The following is a 26,638-nucleotide window of genomic DNA, read 5'->3' on the forward strand; positions in this document are numbered from 1 at the left end:
CAGCTCCCTTGTATGCAAATATTTACAATGAATATAGTTCTTAGTAGATCAGTAAGACTTAGGGGTATGTTCTTAACTAGAGAGAAGAAGAGATATGACCAAATTGCCCAAAAAATTAAACAATCCAGGTAGATTTTGGATCGTGACTCACAAAGCTCCACGATTATGAATGCACATGAGTCACTTTAAGTACTTTTAATACCTAAATGTAGTCTATCCAATCTACTGAATGTAAGATGCAACAATGCAAGACTATCTAACAATGCATATTGCATAAGAATAGAAAGTATGATCAACTAAGCAATACCCAGATTGCCCAAATTACTAAGATTTGACAACAACTACTTGCTTCCCACTTAGTAGCTTAAATTAACCAATTCCTAAATTATCACAAAACCATGAAAATGCACATGCACTAACTTTCATAGAACAAAGGAAATGAGATAATACTGTAAATGAGGGAAATAAAGCTTATAACCAATGGAAAGAAAAAAAAAAAAAACCAGGGTAGTTTATTTGTAATGCCACAACTTTCATTAACAACACATTTCATTTCAAGCACCATACAAGAACTAAAACTAGACTAACATGAACGACATAATCAAAATATGGACACAGAGTCTCGTACAGTAGTGCCAGCTATAAGGGTTTTCCTACATCAAAATTTTTGCCAATCTTATTTACTTCTCAAGAAGTTACATTTATAGGCCCTTTTAGAAATGGCTAGTTACATTTCATGATTACTTAATAGAGCATCTTTGAATCACTCTAAAAATAGGATTGACTGGTTAGTCATCCATTACAAAACTTTAGCTTTCAAGGAGTATGTTAAATATGGCTACAATATTAGAAAGTGAGTGAGAGAGAGAGAAGGTGGCACATTTCATATGTTCATAGGGAGAGTATAATCCTCTCTTAGAGCATTAGTTTTTCTTTGGAGTTGCAACCTTGGCTCTATATGCCTTCATTGCATGAGTTACACTCTTCAGCTCACGAACACTTAAATGAGAATGTTGTAAGCTCTAATCATCTAATAATCATACATTTCTATTAATTCTTCAACTCTAGAAATCTTTGATTGGAGCTTCTCTATTGCACGCTTTAGAACACAAACCACTTCTAAGAGGTCTGCAATCTTTGCCACCTAAAAATTTGATGGATTGGTAGCCTCTTCAATGAATGCCAGGAACTTATTCTTCATTCGTTCAATGTCTACCAACTAGCCATTACTGATAATTTATGATTAAGTGTGCAAAACCTTTAAATTTTTAAATATCTTGTCCATTACTTTCTTCACTAAATCATAGACATCCTTTAGCTCGTGATTGGACTTGACTGAGCTCTCAATTTTGAATTCTAACGATTGCATCCAATGAAGCAATGGTTCTTAGCCTGTTTTAAGTATCTCGTGGGTCATAGTAACATTAGTTTTTGTGTCAGTCACCTCTTTCAACAAAGCCAATTTCTCTATTAGGTTGTTTGATGCTTTGTGCATCGAAGTCTGGTGGCTTGATATTGCTTCTCTCAATTTGTTAGTTTCCAACAATAGATTCCCAAGGTTCTCAATAAGAGGGGGACCTTGGGCCTTAATTTCATCAATCCAGGCACAACCAATTTGACCAAATTGCCTCTCCTACTGTAACTTAATTAGTAAATTCTTATTCTCCTCTATACTTGGGTCAAATGTGCTTGTAGAGGTACTTCCAAGTGTAGTTCTGATATAATCCATCAATTCCTTGTTCAAGGCTTTGAGTACCTCTTTTTATGACCTTAACTCTTCCAATCTATTCTTAATCTTCACATTTATTGACTTCCAGATGTTGACCATGGAATTGTGCACCAAAATGCCTATGTTAACTGATCTAATATGAAAATCATTAGGAGTTAGTTCATGAATCTTTCCCTCCTTCAAAGGTTCTGCAATCTCCACCAACATGTGACCAATAGAAGAATCTATGGCCAATGCATCAATATTTTTCTGCTTCTTTGCCTTCTTTGATGTTGGTTGAGATGAAGTTGCTTGCACAATAAGGTCCTTAGATGCAGAACTTTCCTCACATCCTCTCTTCTTCTGATCAATAGTCTCTTCCAACCAAGATTCAGTTGAAAGGATATTGAATGTTGACTGCAAAGCTATAGGATCAAACAACTTCCTCACTACTGGAGGTGTCACCTTGCTTTGGCTAACAAAAGGAAAAGAAGTTGCTTTAGTAACAAAGAGAGCTAGAGTATCACCTTGTTGAGATGCCTCCTGCTCTTGGCCATCTAGAGGATTATTGTCACTATTGAGGTTGATGACTGGAATAAGGGCTTAGATGTCTTTGCTATTGGTTTCTCTTTCTCCTTATTTTTTCCTTTATCTTTCTCTTCATCTCCAACCTTTCCCCTATCTGACAGAGATCCTTCTCTACAGGTTGGAGTAATTTGAACATTCTCCTCAAGAGGCTGGTCTCCTCCTCCACCAATAGACTATGTTGGTTCGGTTCATGTTGATGCAACATCAGTAGATTTGGCTATCCTAGAAGCTACTGCACCATTGGAAATTACAGTTCTAGTTCTCTTCTTCCTAGCTTTGGTCCACTCCACCCATTTGTCTATCCTCTTGATGATACCATGCATCAAGACTTCCATTGTGTCAATAATAGGGCATTCAAGTAGAGTTGACACTATGGGAGTGTTCTTGATTTGCTCATAGGTTGAGGGATGCATATAGGAGCCATCATTTGCAAGATCACTAACATCAACAATGTGATTATAAAACTTAATTTTATCTATTGTCAATATAGACCAGTACCTTTCTCTGGTTTTTTATTCCTCATTAAACCCAGCCCAATAGTCTTCAATATCTGAAACATGCTTATGAGCATATCCCAGCTTGAGATGATCTTTTATAAAGTTAACTAGTTCATACTGAGGTCGTATTGCTTCATAATCAATCAATTTAATTATATTCTCAAAGGCTTTAATTAAATTACAGGCATCATATATGGAGGCACAAGAGCAAGGTCCCAACACTATTGGAAAAGGGATCCCAACTATCTTCTTCACATTAGAGCATAAAGTGTTTACTTCTAGTATTTCCCTACACTATTCAACTAGAAATACATTATGTTCAAGATATCCAGGGAGCCTCTTGGGGAAGACATTGAATGCACCAATCCTCAGGTAGGAGAAATATGGAAATTGGATGAAATGACATCCAAACTAGTTGACCGCTTATATGGCTTCTAGTGAAAATCTCTGCTCAGGGCACCCTTGCAATTCCTAGCATAGCCTCATTGTGAAGGCATCATTTACCTTGACATATTCCTACGAAATCCTTTGTAATTGGAGATGAGGGAATAATTCATACACCTTGGTATTCTTATCATAATCTTCAATATTGGGAAGACCGGGCTAGATATGATGTGTCACTAAGGTGTTTAACAAATATGAAGACATAAAGAACTGCTCGAATTCCTTTGCCAAATTTATTGAGGAGATGAGCTCGTTACATATAATCAGAGCCCAGTCAATCTGTAGTCCTTCAACACAAATGGCCTACACCAAGTAGAAGTGATGCTCAATGAAATCCAGAATCTGCTCCTTTCCTTTTAATCTTAGCAATAGTGCCAAGATATCCATGATTTCCCTCTTTAGATTGGTTCCAAATAGAGTCCTTGGCATCTTACTCTTTTTGCTATGAGGATTCTGAAACCGTGTCCTCTATGTGTCCTCTCTCCTTAGATTTTTCTTCTCATTGAACATTGATGCAAAGTAAGAAAAATCAATGTCACAATACTCTTCCCTCATTGGGATCTTGAAAGCATATTGCATTAGTTCCATGTTCACAAAAAGCATAATAGACTAATCAAGCAATAATATCTCCTTTATCTTTGGATTGTACCTTTTGATACATTCTTTTAATAATTATGGTGCTTGCATGGCCATGGGGAACCTGGAGGCCTCAAATAATATGCTTTCTTTTAATTTCTAAGTAATTGGATGGACGGGTTGGGTATTGAGTCTTTTGTGTAGATTACCTAGGTCATAAAATTTGAAGGAAGTGTCAAAAAAGTTCTCCAAATCACTCTCCAACCTAATCAACTGATCATACCCTACTACTTTGATTGCCATTAGCTTATCATTTCACAGAGAAGACAAATTGCTTTGATAAAATAGTCATTATGACATGAAGAACTTCATTTGGGGAAAATCTGATCATATAAACTTGAAAATTTAAACATTGGCGCCACACAAACAAATTAACTCATGGCTAATGGTCATAATGGTTGGATTTGCAATAAATTAGATAGATTAATGACTCTTTAAAATATTTTACCTCTACCCATGTCACGATTCATAAATTAGATGAACATAAAATTCACTTTAATCTCCTATAGAAGTGAGATTATTCACTTTCCAAATCGATTGGTTTTGGCTTTAACGAAAGCTACCCTTTTAACTTCAAAAATTGGAACAAGGGTAGCACCATAATTTTTTATGTGTGGGGAAGGAAGCATAATATTATCTTTCTATAAGTTTTCCTTTTCCTTTGATTTGGGATGACATCATGAGCTATACTCCATCAGCACCTTGGGTACCCTATCACTTTCTTTTCCGCACAAATATTTTCCTTTGTATTTTAGCTCTTTCCTTTGAGAAGTTCCAAAATGAACTTTCTACCCAGGTTTTGGGTGAATCATATTAAATATGTGTATTATCTATGTTCTTTGGGTATTCTTCTTTTCTTCAGCATATAACTATTTATTCTTATATTATTTTGGATCTGTCAAACCCTAACAATTGGTATCAAAGCAAGGTTTGTTGTTGTAGATTGACAAGAATTTCATATTTGAGTGGGAGAAATGGAGGATTCTAGATTCAAGATTGAAAAGTTCAATGACTATAATTTCTAGTTATGGATAATGTAGATGGAAGGTTATTAGTATCAAAAAGATCTGTGAAAGCCATTAGAAGGAAAAGCAAAGAAATAAGGAACTATCACAAATGAAGATTGGAAGATCTTGTATAGGAAGGCATTGGGATCTATTCAACTATGCCTTGTACCGTCTATAACATTCAACATATCAAAGGCAAAAATGATAGTAGAGTTGATGGAGATATTGGCTATGTTATACACTACAACATTTGGGGTCAAATTGCGACCACAATTTGCAATGGTGGTGTAATTTATGGTCATTTTCTTTTTCTTTTTTGCGATTACCCTCAACGATGTCGCAATACCAATGTTGGCATCATAATTGTGATGCTATCACAAGCATAAAACAAAAATATAAGAAACACGACAATTATTTTCCATTTGCTTTGATTTTGGAGAGAGCTATTCACGAAAGAGGTGGAAAGGTATGAATGTTGTCATGGCACCCTTGTGATTGATATATTTGGTTGTTGTGCCCTCGTGATCTCTTCATTTTGTTGTCATACCCTTGCTCTATGATTTCATTGCAATGTCATGCCCTTGTGATCTATGTGCCCTAGCTCTATAATTTTCTTCAAGGGTGAGAAGGGGTATGTATGTAAATGTTTCTTTTCTCTTCCTTGTAAACATATATGTCTTTGTATTTTCTTCTAAACATGTATCTCTTTATATATTTAGAGAGATCTTTTTCTAGGAGCTTATTACATATATGATCTAGCTACATACATATTCCAGAATCCAAATAATAAAACAATAAAACTCACTCAACTCATTTTAAGTGACTTACCTCAAGATCCTACACAAAAATAATGCAGACCACGAAAAATGGGTCGAGTTCACAAGAAATTTTACAAAAATAGCAAATATATTTAGAAAGAAACAAGTCATAAACAATTAAATGGGTCTAGTTGTTGATTAGCTGGGTTGATATATGTGTATATTTAATTGGGTTACGACATCTACAAGGATTGAGCTTCGTAACTATGCATATGTGTTTGGTGCATTTCTTTCCCATGATATATCTTTGCATTTTGTTCTTGTGCCCTTGCTCTATGATGTGGTTTCCATGCCCTTGTGATCTCTTTGTTTCATTTTTGTGCACTTGCTTTGTGATTTCACTGTCATGCCCTTGCTCTGTGATTTTATTGCCATGTCGTACCCTTTCTTTGTGATTTTGTTATCGTGTTGTACCCTTGCTCTATGATTTTGTTGCCATGTCCTAGCTCTACAATTTTCTTCAAGGGTATGTAAATGTTGGTTTCTTTTCCTTCCAAATAGGTATCTCTTTCTATCTCTTTTTGAACATGTATATCTAGAGATCTTTTTTAAGGTGCTTATTACATATTAGCTACACAATAGAAAAACTAATCTAGTTGCATACATATCCCAGAATCCAAATAATAAAAAACAAAACTCACTCAACCCGTGCTAAGTGACTTACCTCAAGATCCTCCACAAAAATAATGCAAACCATGAAAAATGGGCAAAGTTCGCAAGAAATTTTACAAAAAACATATCATAGCAGATATTTTTTAGAAATATACTAGCCATAATCACGAGGCTCATTCCCTTGCAAAAGCCTCTACCACAATGACATTACCTCTAAACCTTGCAAAGGATGTTGAAGTGGTTCCCAACCTTGAAACACTCTTATAATCATTTGATACTTGGGATCATTGCAAGGACGTTGTGCCAATACTTGAAACACTCTTCTAAGCATTTGATATTTGGACTATAAATTCTCAAAGACACTTGCAAGTGATTCCAATGTCATATATTGTACCTACCACAATACTTTCTTGGATTCTATCCAGTGGCTCCCATAATATCCTCTATGTTGTCTAGTTGTTGTTTCTGTCATGTAGTCTCTTTCTAAAGATGCTCCTTCTCATTCTCTTTCTAAAGCCACTCCTTCTCCTTTGCTCTCGTGCCATAAATTTTGATTATCAAATTTCTGAATATCTACCTCTACCTTATCCAAAATCAACTTCACAATGTATTGTAACTCTGGCATAGGTGTTTGATCATTGATAGCTTTCATTTCAACATTCAAGTTTTCAAGATTGGTTAACACCCTCACTTGTAGACCTCTCATGTCAAGCACTTTTTGTACTATTTCAACACCGTGTTCTTGTTTCTGAGCTAATAATTCTTCAGATGCATTTTCTTGTAAAAAAATAATTTTATTGAACAATTATAAACTCTTAAAAATTGCATTGTTATTTTCATGTATGTATGTGTGTATATATATTTACACACACACACACACACACATACATACATACATATATATGTATGTATGTAGAGAGATCATGTGGATTGTGGATTATAAGCAAAAATGAAAAGAAAACATGACATTAATCATTCCCCATTTGTTTTGATTGATTGTGGAGAGTTGCGCACGAAAGAGGGTGGAAAGCTTCAAATGAAGGTGGAGAGCTTTGAACATTGGTGGAGATTAGTGGAGATCTAGGATTTTGTTGTCATTCCCTTGTGATCTTTATGCCATTGCTCTGTGATTTTCTTCAAGGGGAGAAGAGGCACCTATGTAAATGTTCTTTTCTTTTCTTTCTAAACATGTATCTCTTGTTCATATATAATAGCTTTGGTCAGATTGAAGGATAATTGATTATGATGATTGTATGCATATGTGCATGTATGTATTTAAATCAGTTGACTATGTGAATTGCTTTACATGCATACATACACAATTGCATAGTACTTGTGTTAAATTAAATTAATCACTCATGTCTTGGATTCACACAAGAAATTATCCTTGCATTCAATAGAATTTATTCACACCAAACTAAGTATGTAGAAATATGTACTTACAGATTATATCATCTCTTGGTGATTGAGTAAAGATCTTGTGCATAATATCGTCCAGGTAATGATTAGATACGTTCACATTAAGTCATAATAGGATCGAGAAGATGATCCATTTATGTTACTTAATACTTGTTTTATTGAACATTTTGTTTAACATAATCAGTAATACTAGAAAGATAGAACTACAACTAGTACTCTTGTTTATTTTATTTAATCATATACATTTAAGACTATTATTTTTCTTAAAATTTGTTTGTCTGTTTGTTATCACTAAAATACAAATATAGATCTCTGATAGTTATCTTTTTTAATTTCAAGATCTTCTTATTTAATGTGAAGAGTTTTCACTATTGGATAGTGGAATGGCCACAATGTGGAGCCACATGGCTGATGGCTTTTTCCACCAGATTATATTTTTGTTATATTTTTATCCTTCAAAAATATTATAGGTGAATGTTCTTCTAATTTTCCATATATTTAATAATTTGTCACTTGTCATTTGAGGTAATTTTCTATTATGAGATAGAGACATTTATCATAAGGATGGACATGCCAATTTTGATCATCTCGCTTTCAAAGCTAATTCTGTTATCTAATTAATGAAACTACTTGCAACTAACACCCTAATTTTCTGCATCTTGCTCGATCAACCATTCACACAAACAAATATCCCATATCCATAAACAACATTTAATCTTCTATACATCTCTCTTCTCTAAAGACCCACTACATGGAGCCATTATCATCATGAGTAGACTCACTCTTCTCAGACAAATTCAATTAAAACTATTCATACCAAACTAAGTATGCATAAATATGCACTTACAAATTACATTATCTCTTGGTGATTGAGTAAAGATCAAATACAATTTTTCAAGGTGATAAAATTGCATATGCAAATGTATGTATGTATCTTTGCAGCTCGTTGTCATGCCTTTGTGATATTTGTATGTGTATGCTTGTATGTATGTATATACATATATATGTGTATACATGCATACACACACACATATGTGTGTATGTATGTATATATACACATACATATACATAAAGAGAAGCTTTTCTAATCACCTATTGGGGGAATATAAAGAGATACATGTTTAGAAGGAAAGGAAAAGAAGATTTACATAGGTACCTCTTGTCCCCTTGAAGAAAATCACAGAGAAAACACTACTAAATTTGGGTCCGAACACCACAAATTCTACCGCAATCACAAATTGTCATCGCAATTTGACCCCAAATGTTTTAGTGTTCCAAAGGGCACAAAGATCACAAGGGCATGACACAACAATGAAATCACAGAGCAAGGGCACAGAGATCACAAGGGCACATCAACGAAATGCAAAGATCACAACGACACGACAATGAAATCCTAGATCTCCACTAATCTCCACCAAGGGCACAACAACAAAATGCAGAGATCATAAGGGCATGATGATGAAATGCAGTGATCACAAGGGCACGACAATGAAATTTCTCCCAACGTTCAGAGCTCTCCACCCTCTTTCGCATGCAACTCTCCACAATCAAAACAGACGGGGAATGATTTATGTCATTTTTTTTTAAATATATAAAATCAACTTCACATTGTGTTGTAACTCTGCCACAGGTGTTTGATCCTCAATAGCTTTCATTTCAACATTCAAGTTTTCAAGTTTCCTCTTAATTATATAGTCCTTTCTACCTTAAAAACCACTTTGTTACTTCATTAAAATTAGGACTTGAACAAAGCCAATGATAAAACAAAGCCCATATTCCAGAATCCAAATAATAAAATAATAAAACTCACTCAACCCATGCTAACTAACTTAGCTCAAGATCCTGCACAAAAATAATGTAGACCAGGAAAATGGGCAAGAAATTTCAGAAAAACATATCATAGCAGATATTTTTAGAAAAAAACAATCCATAACCTAGTTAAATTGGTCTAGTTGTTGATTAGTTGGGTTGATTACAAATTCTAGTAAAATTGTCATCAGATTAGGTACAATTAAACGAACAATTAGTTGTTCCCAAGTAGCAAGATCAAAATACAATTTTCTAAGGTGATAAAATTGCATATGTAGATGTATGTATGGATGTATGTGTATATATATGTATGTATGTATATAAATAGAGAGATCTTGTGGATTGTGGAGAGCAGTGGAGATCTCGGATTTCGTTGTCATGTCCTTGTGATCGCTGCATTTTGTTGACATGCCCTTGTGATCTCTGCATCTTGTTGTCGTGCCCTTGTGATCTCTATATATGTATGTATGTATATACATATATATGTATATGTATGTCTGTATATACATATATATGTATATGTATGTATGTATGTATGTATATGAACAGAGCATTCTTGGCACAATAGAAAAACAATAAAACTCACTCAACAAGTAGCATGGCCACAGGTATGGTCACAAGCTTTTAAACATAACTATATAAGGAGTGAGTTAGGATGTATATAGGTTAACCTTACATTAACTATAAACTACAACACAGAGGTTGCACCAGGGTATTATAGTATTTTAATTATAGAAAACCTTATTCGCTTGAGTGGGTGTATGATTGTGAAGAGTTGTATTAGGTGAGTAAAGCTCACCAGTGGTTATAGGAATACAACTACATCAAAAAAATTAGAAACTAGAACTAAATATTTGTTAGAGTGAGTAATTCAAGGGTCTTAAGCTCGTGGATACAAGTATGTAGGTAGCCTGGTTGGCAAAGTATGCCTCCAATGTGCAAATGCCTTAGACATAGTTAGGTAGCACTTAACCATGTATGTATGTAACTATTCTCTACTTAACAATTTCATCCACATGTTTGGGGGGGGGGGGGGGGCAGTTGAGCTTGCACCTTCAACAATACTTCATTTCCATTATTTGCGCTTTCTGAATCAAAGTTATATAACTTTATCACTTGTAACTATAATTTTCAAATAGTACAAACCACAATAGTTTCTTATAATTCTATGGTTCTCTTTGTAAATTTATAAAATTGAAGTTTAAAAATTAATTGCATTTGTGTACATCTTTTTCAAGTTTGATATTTCTCTTTTTCTTGACTCATAGTCCAAGAATAATTTTTCAAAACACATACTGACCAGTTGGAGATTGAGCCAAAAAATCGTAAGAATGACTGTGCCAAAAGAGCTAAAAAAATGATTGTGCATGATAATCATCTTTTTATGTTCTTTTTGGCACAATTGTTCTTACATTTTATGATTTTTGGTGAGAACAAAATTCCAAACTAATTTAAGACATGTGTCTTATGATAAGACCTATTTCTTAATTTAATAGAAATCCTAAAATATATCTAATTGAGTTGATTTTTATTTGGTTTTGGCTAATACAAACTTTCATTTCAAATTATTTTTAGAAAAAAACAAGCCATAACCTAGTTAAATTGGTCTAGTTGTTGATTAGTTGGGTTGATTACAAATTCTAGTAAAATTTTCATCAGATTAGGTACAATTAAATGAACAATCAGTTGTTCCCAATTAGTAGGATCAAAATATAGTTTTCCAAGGTGATAAAATTGCATATGTAGATGTATGTACGTATGTATGTGTATATATATGTATGTATGTATATAAATAGAGATATCTTATGGATTGTGGAGAGTAGTGGAGATTTAGGATTTTGTTGTCGTGTCCTTGTGATCATTGCATTTTGTTGACATGCCCTTGTGATCTTTGCATCTTGTTGTCGTGCCCTTGTGATCTATGTACATGTATGTATGTATGTATGTATGTATATGAACAGAGAGATCTTGGCACAATAGAAAAACAATAAAACTCACTCAACAGGTAGCATGGCCATGGGTATGGTCACAAGCTTTTAAACATAACTATATAAGGAGTGAGTTAGGATGTATATAGGTTAACCTTACATTAACTGTAAACTACAACACAAAGGTTGCACTAGGGTATTATAGTATTTTAATTATAGAAAACAACCTGATTCACCCAAGTAGGTGTATGATTACGAAGAGTTGTATTAGGTGAGTAAAGCTCACCAGTGGTTATAGGAATACATCTACATCAAAACAATTAGAAACTAGAACTACATATTTGTTAGAGTGAGTAGTTCAAGGGTCTTGATCTCGTGGATACAAGTATGTAGGTAGCCTGGTAGGCAGAGTTGCCTCCAATGTGCAGATGCCTTAGACATAGTTAGGTAGCACTTAACCATGTATATATGTATGTAACTATTCTCTACTTAACAATTTCATCCACATGTTGGGAAGGGGGGGGGGAGCAATTGAGCTTGCACCTTCGGCAATACTTCATTTCCATTATTTGCGTTGTCTGAATCAAAGGTATATAACTTTATCACTTGTAACTATAATTTTCAAATAGTACAAACCATAATAGTTTCTTATAATTCTATGGTTCTCTTTGTAAATTTATAAAATTGAAGTTTAAAAATTAATTGCATTTGTATACATCTTTTTCAAGTTTAATATTTCTCTTTTTCCTAACTCACAACCCAAGAATAATTTTTCAAAACACATACTGACCAGTTGGAGATTGAGCCAAAAAATTGTAAGAATGACTGTGCCAAAAGAGCTAAAAAAAAATGATTGTGCACGATAATCATCTTTTTACATTCTTTTTGACATAGTTTTTCTTACATTTTATGATTTTTGGTGAGAACAAAATTTCAAACTAATTTAAGACATGTGTCTTATGATAAGACCTATTTCTTAGTTTAATAGAAATCCTAGAATATATCTAATTGAGTTGATTTTTATTTGGTTTTGGCTAATACAAACTTTTATTTCAAATCTATGTTTTTTTTCCAAACGCCATGATTTCCAATGATAAAATATAGCTGAAATATCATATAGAATCGTAGAATATATCTAATTTTTTTAAGGGAAAATTTGTTCAGCTTTTTAAAGAGTATCTATATTTAATGATTGCTTTCTTTTGCAATGGGGTTTGAAATATGTTTACTTTTCTATGCCTCTTACTTATAACTATGTTTTCTATGTGCTCAAGAAATATGAGTTTTTGAAATTCCAATTTGACTTCAATTAGATTCAGGAAAATTAGCTAAGACAGAGTATTAACAATGCAAGAACATGTTGGGAAACTTAGTGGACTCTGTTTTATTTGTTCTATGTTTTCCAATAAATTTAACTAGAATGTTTGGATCTAGCAGACTTAGTATTTTATGCCTATCTTATTAAAGGTTTAAAAGAATTGCAGATAAATAACTTGATTTAAATTTTGTGGGTTTTGAATTGTATTGGCACACTCTCCCTATGAGGATCCCAAGTATCTACTGCTATTGTTAATTTGGTCTAGTTGTTGATTAGAATAGGTTGATTAGAAATTTTTGTAGAACTGTCATTATATTAGGTACAATAAAAGGGACAATCAACATTATTTTTGTGTAGGATCAATACTTGTGGCCATGCTACCATAATTACGAGGTTCATTCCCTTGCGTAAGCCATAACCCAATTAAATATATGTATATATCAACCCAGATAATCAACAACTAGACCCATTTAACTGGGTTATGGCTTGTTTATTTCTAAAAATATCTGTTATGATATGTTTTTGTAAAAAAATTTGCGATCTCTGCCCATTTTTCCTAGTCTGCATTATTTTTGTGGAGGATCTTGAGGTAAGTCGCTTAGCACCTTAAAAAAAATCTCTTTGTATATACATACATACATACATACATACATGTATACATGTATATATGTATGTATGTATGTATGTATATATGTGTAAGTATATATGTATGTATGTATGTATGTGCCCTTGTGATCTCTATATATGTGTGTATGTATATACATATGCATACATGTGTGTGTGTGTGTGTGTGTGTGTAAACAGAGAGATCTTGGCACAATAGAAATAATAAAACTCACTCAATAGGTAGCGTGGCCATAGATGCAATGGCAACACCTATTTGTAAGTAGAGTCCTATTTTTCTCTCTCATTTTTCATGTGTTTATTTCACTTGAACTATATAAGGAGTGAGTTAGGACATATATAGGTTAACCTTACATTAATTGTAAACTACAACACAAAGGTTGTACTAGGGTATTACAGTAATGTAATTATAGAAAACTACTTGATTCTCCCGAGTGGGTGTATGATGGCGAAGAGCTATATTAGGTGAGTAAAGCTCACCAGTGGTTATAGGAATACAACTACATCAAAATGGGTATGTAAGCAGCCTGGTAGGTGGAGTATGCCTCCAGTGTGTAGATGCCTTGGACATAGTTAGGTAGCACTTAACTATTTTAAAACATTATATGTTCACTCACAAAGCTCATTCCCTTACAAAAGCCGCTCACCAAATCACCCAAAATGGCTAAAATATCTAGCTGAGGACGTCCTATATTGCTCAATTTCTTGAGTTCATCTCTGACATAATTCTGATTATGTATAAGAGGATTATATGTTTCTTCATTGTTGCTAATATCTATGTTCATTCTAAATATGTACTCTTGTTTATTTTTAGCACATTCTTTAACAACAATTTACCTTTCGATTGTTGTTAGGGGCCTAAGCTTTGGAATCAATGTAAGCTAATTTGCATGGTAGTAGAATTTCTTGACTTTATCGACAACAATTTGAAAAAATTGCATTTCAATTCTTCGTTGGGGACATAATCATATTTTATTCCTTAATTTTTTATGCAGTAATGAGGGTTTTAGCTTAGGCCATGGGAGAGAATTTGAGTTGTGAACATAAAATTGGGAATAATTTATTTCGTGTTTTTTTCTTTTTTCTTTTTTTATATGTAAAATCAACTTCACATTGTGTTGTAACTCTAGCACAGGTGTTTGATCCTCAATAACTTTCATTTCAGCATTTCAACATTAAGGTTTTCATGTTTCCTCTTCATTATATGTTTGGTTTATCAATGATTTCCCCTAGTTTGATTATAGTGCATCTCAACTAGTTGCTCCAATGATGTAATCACCCATCTATCTCTAGATCATGCAAGCAATTGTTGATTTACAAAATCTAGATAGATATTGAGAGTTCCAAAGCCATAAACTTGAAGACCATCATGTGTGCATCCCACTGTAGGGAAAAAAATGGATGTCGTGTTCTTTTGCATATATTACAATTACTTCCTTCAAACTCAACTAAGGTGCACCCATGGAATTATTTAGGTGAATCCCACTGCCCATGGAAGCTAAGGCTTGTTGTTGAGCATATGTTGCTATTTCTTGTTGTTGTTGAAGTACCTCAAATTGGTGTTGCTCTGTCACCCTAAGATAGCTTACATTCTCTCTAGCCCCATATTGTTACACAATCATACCCTGTACAGCTTGATTTATCATGTCAAGGGATACATTTAGCTGACTTCTTAGCCTCTCATTAGCAAGAAGCTCAAGGTGAAATAGTCCTTTTCACCCTAAAAACCACTCTGTTACTTCATTAGAATCAAGCCAATGATACAAAACCTGTTGCCACTTTTGAAAAAATGTTGCCTCCAACATTGCAACCATATGATAAATGGGAATAGCACATGCACGAGCCATAACCCAATTAAATTGGTCTAATTGTTGATTAGCTGGGTATTGAAGTTAATTTGAGCATCACTATAGAGATCTTGTGGATTATGGATTATAAACAAAAAAGAAAAGAAAACATGACATTAATCATTCCCCATTTGTATGTTGCTAAATAGAGAGAACTTGGCACAACATAAAAACAATAAAACTCACTTAATAGGTTGTTATGTCGTTGTGATCTCTGCATCTTGTTGTCATGTCCTTGTCATGCCCTTATGATCTTTACATTTCATTGTTGTGCCCTTGGTGGAGATTAGTGAAGCTCAATATTAACCTATGATTGCATCATAGCTATTCAATATTTATCACCAATTTTTTTTATTAATACAACACATTGTCACAATTGCAATGGCTGGTCGTTGTTCCCACAACATTCTGACCACATGCTCATCCCAATTGTGATGGAGGTTTTTGATGGCTTGCTGTGGGACCCATAGAATTTATGTCGCATAGACGTTGCAATTATGACGATGACTTCAACAAAGATCTATCGCAATGTTTATGGTGAAAATGAATGGTTTTCCAGAACAATAGTCTAATTTATGACACCTGTAGCTATCGCAATTGTGATGGTAAACCTTGCCATCACAACTTGCAACAGTAACAATCTGACGACCATCTGATGGGAGCCAATTCTGATTGATGTTAGTTGGGCAATGGGTTACTGTCATAATTGCAACAACTTGTCGTCACAATTTGGGCCCAAATATAGTAGTGATATGAGAAACCTTCAGCTTTGAATAAGATATTTCTTATGAAGCATTTGTTTAATATGAAAATGGGTGAGGGAGGATCTATAGCGAATCATTTAAATGAATTTAACACAGTTACCAGTTAGTCAACATTCGTACAAATTTCATTTGATGAAGAGGTTAGGGGTCTCTTAATCTTATGTTCTTTGCTAGAAAGCTTGAACAACTTGGTTATGATTGTTTTGTAACTCTATCTCTGGTTCAAATATTTTAAAATTTGATGAAGTTGTTGGTGTTATCCTAATCGAGGAAATGCGACAAAAAAGCACAGATGAAACTTCGACCTCATTAGGTTCTACCTTAAACTTAGAGAACAGAGGAAGAACAAGGGAAAAAGGAAAAGGGCCTTTGCATGACAAGTCATGAGGGAATTCAAAGAAAAGATGTTCTCAATCTAAAGGAAATAAAGATTGTTCGTACTATAGAAATCTTGGTCACTTGAAGAAAGACTGTTGATCTCAGAAAAATAAACAAAGAGACAAAAATGAAGATGACAGAAAGGAAGCTAATGTTGCAAGTAATACTTTACAAGATGCTTTAATCTTATGTTTGGATAATGTTAATGATTCCTGGGTAATAGATTCTGGGGCTTCATTTCATGCTACAACCCATAGAAAATATTTTCAAGATTATGTTCAAGGTGATTTTGGACATATTTGGGTAATGATGAGCCTTGTCCCATTGTTGGAAAAGGAAAAATAAAGATCAAGTTACCAAATGGAAATGACTAGATACTGCAAGAGGTGAGGCATGTCCCGAATTTGAGAAGAAATTTAATTTTTGTTGGATAGCTAGGTAGTGAAGGATGCATAGTCATGTTTTCAAACAATATCTGGAAGGTCACTAAAGGTTCAATAGTAGTAGCTAAAGGTGCAAAGGTAGGCACATTATATTTGTGTATTAGTAATGCGTGTTCTACCTAATAATGTTAATGCAGGGAAAGCTACTATAGATGTTGCAAGAACATATTCAAAAATGTGGCACCATAGGCTTGGGCACATGAGTGAGAAAGGGATGAAAATCATTCACTCTAAAAATCTATTGCCAGGATTGAAAACTATTGATTTAGAGTTCTGTGAAAATTGTGTTTATGGCAAACAGAAAAGAGTCAGATTTCTTAGAGTTGGGAAAGAAAAGAAGAGTGGGAAGTTAGAGCTAGTGCATTCAGATGTATGGAGACCAACTCAGGTATCATCTCTTGGTGTCTCCTATTATTATGTTATTTTTATAGATGATTCAGTTAGAAAAACATGGGTATATTTCCTGAAACAAAAATATGATGTTTTTGAAACATTTAAGAAATGGAAAGCTTTGGTTGAGAATGAGACATGAAAGAAGTTGAAGTGTCTCATATCTAATATGGAGGTGAGTATTGTAGCACAATATTTGAAGATTAGTATTTTATTAATGGAATTTAAAGGCAAAAGACAGTTCTGGGAACTCCACAAGAAAATGGGGTGTCACAAAGAATGAATAGGACAATCATGGAACATGCAAGGAACATTAGATTGCATGTTGGTCTCCCCCTTCATTTCTAGAAAGACATTGTAAGCATTGTTGTCTATTTGATAGACCAAGGACCTTTAGCCCCTTTGGATGGTGGTATTCTAGAGGAAGCATGGATTGGAAACAAGGTATATTATTCATTTATGAAAACTTTTGGTTGTGAAGCTTTTGTCCACGTTGATAAAGAAAATAGAACCAAGCTTGATGCTAAATCTCTAAAATGTACCTTCATTGGATATGGAGTAGATGACTATGGTTATCGATTATGGGATTTTGAAAATCTTAAAATAATCAAAAGTAGAGATGTTATATTCAATGAGAAGATCATGTATAAAGAACAATTGTGGGAAAGGAAGCATGAACAGGTCAAACAAAAATATGTGGTGTTGGATGAGACTCTTAAAAATGAAAAGCCACTGGTACCTGATGCTCAACAAGAACAAGTTATCCCGCAAACTCTTATAAGTGTTAGACATTCTACAAGCTCAATTAGACCTCCTAAAAGGTTTTCGCCTTCTTTGTATTCCATTTTATTAACTTATTCTGGTGAAACAGAAGAATATGAAGAAGTAATGTAGGTGGAAGCCAAACAAAAGTGGAAGTTCAGCATGAAAGAGGAGATGAACTCCTTGTTGAAAAATAAGACTTGGGACTTAGTCCCTCTGCCTGAAGAAAAAAAAGCCTTTCCTAGCAAATGGGTTTATAGGCTAAAGGAGGAAAGAAAAGGTATAAGGCTAGACTTGTAGTAAACAATTTTGCACAAAAAAATGGTATAGATTTTGATAAAATATTCTCCCATGTTATAAAAATGACTTCAATTAGAATTGTACTAAGTCTTGTGGCTGCAAATGACTTGCATCTTGAACAACTAGATGTCAAGACAACTTTTCTCCATGGAGATTTGGAGGAAGAAATTTACATGTAGAAACCAAAGTAATATGAGGTCAAGGGTAAGGAGAATTTTGTGTGCACGTTAAGGAAAAGTTTGTATGGCCTAAAGTAGGCACCTCAACAATGATATGTAAAATTTGATAGTTTCATGGCTGAACAAGGGTACCATATATGTCATTCTAATCACTGTGTATATTTTAAGAGATTGGATAATGGGAGTTACATTATCGTATTACTCTATGTTGATGACATGCTTGTTGTTGGGTCTAATATGCAACAAATAAATGAACTTAAACATAAATTAACAAGGTCATTTGCTATGAAGGATTTGGGTGTTGCTAAGCAAATCCTTGGTATGAGGATTACACGAGATAGGAAAAATAGAACCTTGAATTTGTTCTAAAGTAAGTATATAAAGGTGTTGAAAAGATTTAATATATAGGATGCAAAATTAGTCAGTACACCTTTGGCTAGTCATTTCAAATTGACTAAGGAAATGTGCCCAAAGGCATAGGAAGAGGTAGATAAAATGTCTAACATCCCGTATTCATCAGTTGTTAGTAGTCTAATGTATGCAATGGTATGCACGCGGCCAGATATTGTTCATGTAGTGGAAATTGTCAACAGGTATATGAGCAATCTAGGTATGGAACATTGGAATTTTATCAAATGGATTCTTTGATATTTGAAAGGTACTACTACAAAGGCATTATGTTTCACAAGATCCAATTCTGCTCTGAGTGGATTTGTTGACTCTGATCTGGTAGGAGATATTGATATAAGGAGTACTACATGGTATGTTTTTACCGTAGGAGGCACTGTAATCAGTTGGGTTTCTAGATTTTGGAAATTTAATGCACTTTCAACCATTGAAGTTGAGTATGTAGCTTCTATGGAAGCTAGCAAGGAGATGATTTGGTTACAATGTTTTCTAGAGGAATTGGGTCAAAAACAGGAAGATCGCCCATGATATAGTAATAACCAAAGTGTCATTCATCTTGCAAAGAATCTTGCTTTTCATTCAAGGACAAAGCACATATAGCTCAAGTTTCATTTTATAAGGTCTATTTTGGAGGATGGCTAATTGCAGCTTGAAAAGATTTGCACAAGTGAAAATCCTATAGACATGTCCACGAAGGCAGTCCCTAAGGAGAATTTGGTTTCTTTCTCAGCTTCTATTTGGCTTCTTGACTAATTATCGTGGAGGTAATACATAGTTGCATGCACTACATTATCTCTGGTTTTAGTCTCCAAGTGGGAGATTTTTAATATTGTGGTGATTGATCATGTAGTGGGTGTTGATGTTGTGGATTTTAAAGGTTGCCCTAAAATGTTGTTATAAGTGGTTGAGATGCATAATGCATTGTAATGTTGGTGCATGTTTTTGTTGGATAATAGAAAGGTGGAAGGCTATTTAGGTGGATATAGCCTAGGTTTTGGGTGAACCATGTTAAATATGTGTGTTATTTGTATTCTTTGGGTATTCTTCTTTTGTTTCAATGTATAACTACTTATTCTTATATTGTTATGGATCTGTCAAACCCTAACATTGGGTACCCTATCGCTTTCTTTTATGCACAAATCTTTTCCTTTTTATTTTAGTTCATTCCTTGGAGAAGTCACGGAATGAACTTTTCGCCTTGAGGGCTTGGACTATTATCTTCTTTAGTTTGAGTTCACACTTCACGAGTTACTCCATTAGAAACCACTTTGTGGTATTTCCAAAGACTATCTTTGCATTCGAATTTAGTATTTCCACATTTCATATAGAGGCTCTATAATCTCGCTTAGACAAAAAATATCATCTAAGCATATGTTTTCTAGGGACTTGAAAAATTAGAAGTATTTCTCTTCTTTTCCCGACATTGCTTTAGAAGAGAACTCGAAGACATTCGCTTCCTAGGGGAAAGCACTTAGATTGATGGAACTTTGTTCCTCTTCACAAAAACAAACTTTGACTTCAAATTGGTATTGTGAGAGTTCCATGGCTGTGGATCCTTGTTCATCCGATCTTCCCATCAATCTTTGAAATCACCTAGAGATGTGGATATATTTTTCTTCTTCAGGATCTTAACTGAAGAAGTGCACCAGCAACAGAAATTCAACAACATAGGCTGGAATCTGAAAGGAACACCAAGCTAGAATTAGGAGTTAATTGCAGATTAAAAATAGGCTTCCTTCTCATCAGGAAGATACTTAGACAAAAACCCACCCAAGCCTAGATCACCTAAGACCTTGATGCAAGGAAAAAGAAAGAATCTCACATAGAAGTGTCGAGGGAAGCATAGCATGGAAAGCCTAGAAAGACCCAAAAGGTAAGCCTCAGGGAAGCTTGATGAGAAAGGAGCCACCTAGGAGATACTTAGACTAGGACTCAAACATGTATGCAGTGAAAGCTGACCAAGCTAGAGGCTTAAAAGGGAGGGACTAAAATTTGGCAACACACACTTTACAAAATATATTATTATAGCTCACTAACTTAGGGTTAACATCTAGGATGTCATCCCTGATTGGTTAAGTAATTATTTTGTAAACAAAATAATTCCTTAACCCAAAATATCCATTTCTCTGTTATGTTTGATTATGCTTGTATACTGTTGTAACTAGTAATCTACTCATAACTATGTATGTACAGTCTGTACTAACTTGCACTTTGGCATACGTCATTGTAGTACTCTTTAATTCCTTCCCTTAAGTGTACACATGCCAATATAGCTTCTATGAAGTTCACCAACCAAAACTCTATCTATCCTATTAGGTAGCATATATGATACTTTGACAATTTTCTAAGTATGAATGTCATAACTTAATCTTCAAGATCTACCTTCTTTGTACTGAAGACATTTTTCCATAAATGACAATATCCAATGTCTTCCTTACTCGAATTGTCAAAAATATGACCTTCACTTTGTTTATCTAGCACAACTATGGCATTCTCCTCACTCAACACATTTATGTCTAGGCTCATTTCTAGTTCATCATCTATTACCATTATTTTTATCTGCCCTTCACTTTATTGTACCATATTGTGAATTGTGCAACAAGATTTTTTGTATCATCATAAATATCTTCTTTAATGTCCAATTCAACTTGTTGTTTCTCATCCTTTTCTATCTTAATTTTTTTCTCATCATTAGGAATTAGTCCAAATATTTTCTTCCATATTGTTTTTTTTTCCTCAAACAAAATTTCTACTTTACTCTTCAAAATCAGGAAAGCCCTCCTCTTAGGAACAAATCTATTATTGTACTCTTTCATAGCTTTTGAAATCTATTTCTTATTGAATTCTGGCATCACTTGGGCAAGTGTTTTTTTTTTCCCTTATTTGCCTTCTAGTAATTAATGCAAACTTCCATTTCTCATACATTCTTCCATATAGCTCATTAGGCATCACATTTCCTAGCTCTAATGGAATATATTTGAACTTTTCCATCATGTCTATTAATGCTTCTTCTACTTTGTTTTTATCCTCCTCACTCAATTTGTCAGACTTTATAAAATGAAATCTAGCTAAGCTTACACTCCCCCTAATGTTTTCACATACCTCATCAATTATTTGGTGTTTCTTGTGTACAACAACCCTGAATTGACTTGTATCCTTAGATTTGATTCTCTCTTCACTGTCATCTTCATTTGCAACTACAAGCTTTGGTCCTTCTCCTTGGCTTCTTCACAATTTTTCTTGGCTCCACCTTATCTAGATGCCTTTTCTCTTGGTTGAACTCTTGCCTTGTGTTGGTTTTGTGACTTTGACCACTCTTTTTATTACTTGACAACTATAGTAGTAGTTGCCCTTGTTCTCTATCTAGTTATTCTTTGTGTATCAAGGGTAGGCTTTGAATGTTTCTTCTTACCTTTGCTAGTCTATGGCTTAGTCACAACTATCTCTTTCCCTTTCTAGCAATCTCATGATTAGCATTAAATAATTGATTGACCATATCAACGTGATTGTGAGCCAACCTTTGTACTTCATTGATCCTCTCATCAAGACTTGTAGCCATTTGCATTTTATCTTCATCAGTGATTGCCTTGTCTTATTCAATTTTTTTCTTTTGTTTAATAGCTTCACATAACCTCACTAATCATATAATTTCGTGTTCTCTTCTTAGTGCTCTTACTTCTTCATTCAGGATGTTGTTCTTCTCCAATAGATTTACTATTGTTGCATCATTTTCACTAGATCTACCTTCCTCGCATAAGTCCTGAATGCTTTCTTCATTATATCGTGTGTCATTTTGATGGATTTCCATCTCCTTCCTTCTTCAAGGATTTCTTCAATCCCTCCTTTGTAGCCTTAACTTTCTCAAATGCAAGCTGCAAGTCAAGATTATCAATCATCTTTCCCAATTTATAGGCTTCCATCTCCATGATCTCTGACTCTCAAGTGGTTAGACTTCTTTCTTAGAGAACACTGCTTTGATACCAAGTGAGATGATGAGAGTGGGAGGGGGGTGAATTAGGATCTCTAAAAATTTTACCACTTCAAACATAAATCACATTTAAACTTAATTCACCACACATCTCAACCTTAACCTTATCCATGCATCATCATATATCAACATGTAATATCAGATCTAATATCTAATAACATGAATAACACACATAAACAATTGATTACCACATAAAAAATACGTGGTAATGCAACCCTCCAAGGTGAGGGTAAAACTACAGTGGGGGTGGTACCCACAAAATCTTCACTACTGCAATAACAAAGTATGCCCATTAGGGCTACAATTTTGATCATTTCTAATGATCTACCTCGTGAGGGGTCTACTATGTTAAAATCTTACAAGATTGTTAAGTATACCTTGATTAAATGATTTACACATCACAATAAAGTGAGCAATCTATTAAGAGATTTATAATAGGCCTGTTAGGACCATTCTACTAAGAGATTCACTTTATACAATGGTTAAAATGTAATCAGTACCATGATCCTTCAATTTGGACTTGATTGTTGATTACAGGTCTTCTCTTTCCAATATTTAATCACCTCACTATGATAGATATAAAATATCTCCTCTCTACACTACTTGATTTCCTTAGTCCTTCAACTTTGGTTCACCTTCAACTATGCAATCCTCTCTCTAACAACTTTAACATGGAATTATGACTTGAGTCCTCCTTTTATAGCCATCTAAAGAAACTTCTAGATCTCGATCAACTATTAGGATTCATCCTTTTTTCCACTTAGTCATTCTATTTTTCTAATTGGTTGATCGCATAACATTAGGCTAAAGGTGTAATCACCTCCTTGGTTCACACCTCGAACTTGGAAACATGCTTCTAGCTCAACAAAAATGGTTTACATATGAGTTTGTGTCATTCCAAAGTTTTAAAAAAATTGTGTAGCTCAACACATATAACTCTTGGCACTTGGCTATGTTTATTTCTTCATGTTGTCCCTCAACATGAACTTGACTCATACAAAATTAAATCTACTGTAGTGCCTGCCCCTAGTTCACATTTAGTTTTAATTGCCAAACTCTTTTAGACTAGTTTTATGCATGATGTTTAGTAGCATTACTCTTAGATTATCAGATATTGTTTTACATTCAGTTGATTATATGATGAGATTACTTGATACTGTATACTTCATGTATGTATGATGATTATCACAATGTTTGCAGTTATTGATGATGATTAGCTAGATGGTTATTGTATGTGTTTTCTTATGGATACTTACCCCATACTTGCATGTGTATGGTGTGCGTGTTTATTTTCTTTATGTATGGCATTTCTGATGTGGTTAAGGAAGGGAGTCGTAGTCACCTGCTAGTCGGGATCTACACGATGCACCACTTCCTGCCATTGCTTGTTTAGCTTAGAATATTGTGTCTGTACATGCGTGGATTTTATGCAGATTGTAGGTACCGAGTATCGACTTCCCTAAACTACCAGGATGAGCGTACCCTATTGCATTATCTCAATGGTAAGAGAGGGGAGATAAATTCTTAAGTCCAAATCCCATACATTTAAGCCATTTGTCCTAATTGAAAATTAGGACAAGTATCTGAGTTAAGTGCCCTCCGACTGCATCAAATGATGTAAGTTTGTGATTTGTGATTTCATGAGCCTAGGGTAGGTTATCTATGTGTAGTGTCGAGAAGTGGCTTGCAATGGGGGCCGGGGCCCTAAGTGGCTACCAGGGTAACTCATTGTAAGTTGTTTTAATAGGTGAAAACATTTACACTAAATGAGAGAAAATGAACCTAACAAGATAATTGTATGTTCTCTCCCATGCCTCGAGTGCTAGTACAGGCTAGGATGGGGTAGAGAGAACGCTTGGTTATGACCTTGCATTCCGTGGTATGCCTTGTTAATATGACAGGATACTAGTGGCCGCAGGGATCACTAGGGACCCGAGATTCCTAAGGGATTGCTCGGGTAACTTCTACGTGACTTTTGCGATGACATTTTTTCGCTTGCATAGTAGATTTCCTACATGTGTCTTTGTGGTGCCTCTGGGTCTAGATGTTGATCTATGTTTTGGAACATTTGAGTAAGCATACTTTTAAGATTTCCTGGACTTAGAGAGTATTTGTGTTTTTTGGTATCCTGTTTGGGACTTGAGACTATCTCCTCAGCGCGGTGGGAGTGGACCATTTAGGTTCCACGAGGTCGGGTGGTAGTGCTTTTTCACTCTTACCATTTGAGATTTGTCTATTGCTACCGTGGCTGGAGCTTCTTGTTATGCTTGTTTATCATGTATAGATGATGTTGTTTACTATGCTTTATTCTAGTATGTTAGATTTCTTTATGCATATGATGTAGTATGTTTTAGGAGTGATGTCCCTATTACTATAGTACCGACGATCTTATCGGTGACTTGGGATGTTATGCGTGGGGGATGGCTAGGACCCACGATGGTCTAATGATGCTATTGATGGTTGGGAGGAACCACACACTTAGATTAGTTGTGTTTTATGATAGATGGATAGTTGTATTTCATGTTGGATGTTTATATCTTTTATGATGGATGGATGTATCATGTATGGTATATGGTTTCATTTATTTTATTGTACTTTGTATCATGGATTCTTGGAGGATGATGTATCTTTATTTCTACTTATGTATATTCTTTTAAGCCTTTCATACCCTGTGACATGTACAGTGGATGATTGAGCATTTCGAATTAATTTGCCAAGAGGCATTCAGAACAAATGTATATTATATGGACATTGGACTTTCTTATTATTCTTTCATATGGATGTGGTAGTTGTTAGACTTAGAATTAATTAAATTTAAATGTGACTCAACGTCTTGGGATCCTTAAGGAATGTAACCTGTTATGTATGTTTGTTGATGATTACATGTTATTGCTTCCGCTACTATATGTTTGATGTGTATGTTATACTTTCTTACTTTAAAAAAAAAAAAGTTTCGCAAACTTAGTGAAACTTTAGGTTAATTCTTTTGGATCCCTTGGTAGGTCGTTACATCTACCTTCTAAATTGCTCGACCCATATTGCCGTCCGAATCACTCGACAACTACTGAACTGCTTGACGACTATGGATTGCTTGGCAATGCTTGTGCGCACTTGACAACTACTGAAATGCTCAATGACTATGGATTTATCAGCGATGCTTGTGTGTACTCAACAACTATAATTGCCTCAACACATACTGAAATTATCCACTTCTTTGCTTTGTAGCTTGACCGGTATGGTGGCTCGATCGAAGTGATGATTGACCAACATTGCCTAGTAAAGGACTAAGTGTTTTGCACTAATAGATAATTGCCTTTAGGGTCAACATATCACTTTCTTTATGAAGGATAGTGTTGAGGAGGTTTTTGGTATGGGTAAGAGTTCAAATAATGCCATTAAGGAGCTAGTATAGGGCTCTTATTCTATTGATGTCTTTTTTTTTCTTTTTTTTCTTTTTTTTTTTGTTTAGGTTCTTTTTGTTTTTGTGTGCTAGTAGCTAGTTGCTTCTGCTAGTTTTTGTTCTTTCTAGCAACTTTTTTGGTTCTATGGTGTCCCTCTTGGGGATATGGGTTAATATTTTATGTTGTCTAGTTGGTGCTTGGGGTCACAAGTACCCCTAAAACCTCTTTCTTCATCCTTTTCTAGTTGTAATAGTATATACTAAAAATCTATTGATACTAATGTTAGGGGTTTTGGGTCATGTTTTTACCTTAATCCAAAAAAACATCAACATAGAGAAAACCAAAATTTATGTGGAAACACAACCTTGGA

Source organism: Cupressus sempervirens, chromosome 11, assembly GCF_028749045.1.
Source record: "Cupressus sempervirens isolate cs-2001-9-10 chromosome 11, ASM2874904v1, whole genome shotgun sequence".
Lineage (NCBI taxonomy): Eukaryota > Viridiplantae > Streptophyta > Pinopsida > Cupressales > Cupressaceae > Cupressus > Cupressus sempervirens.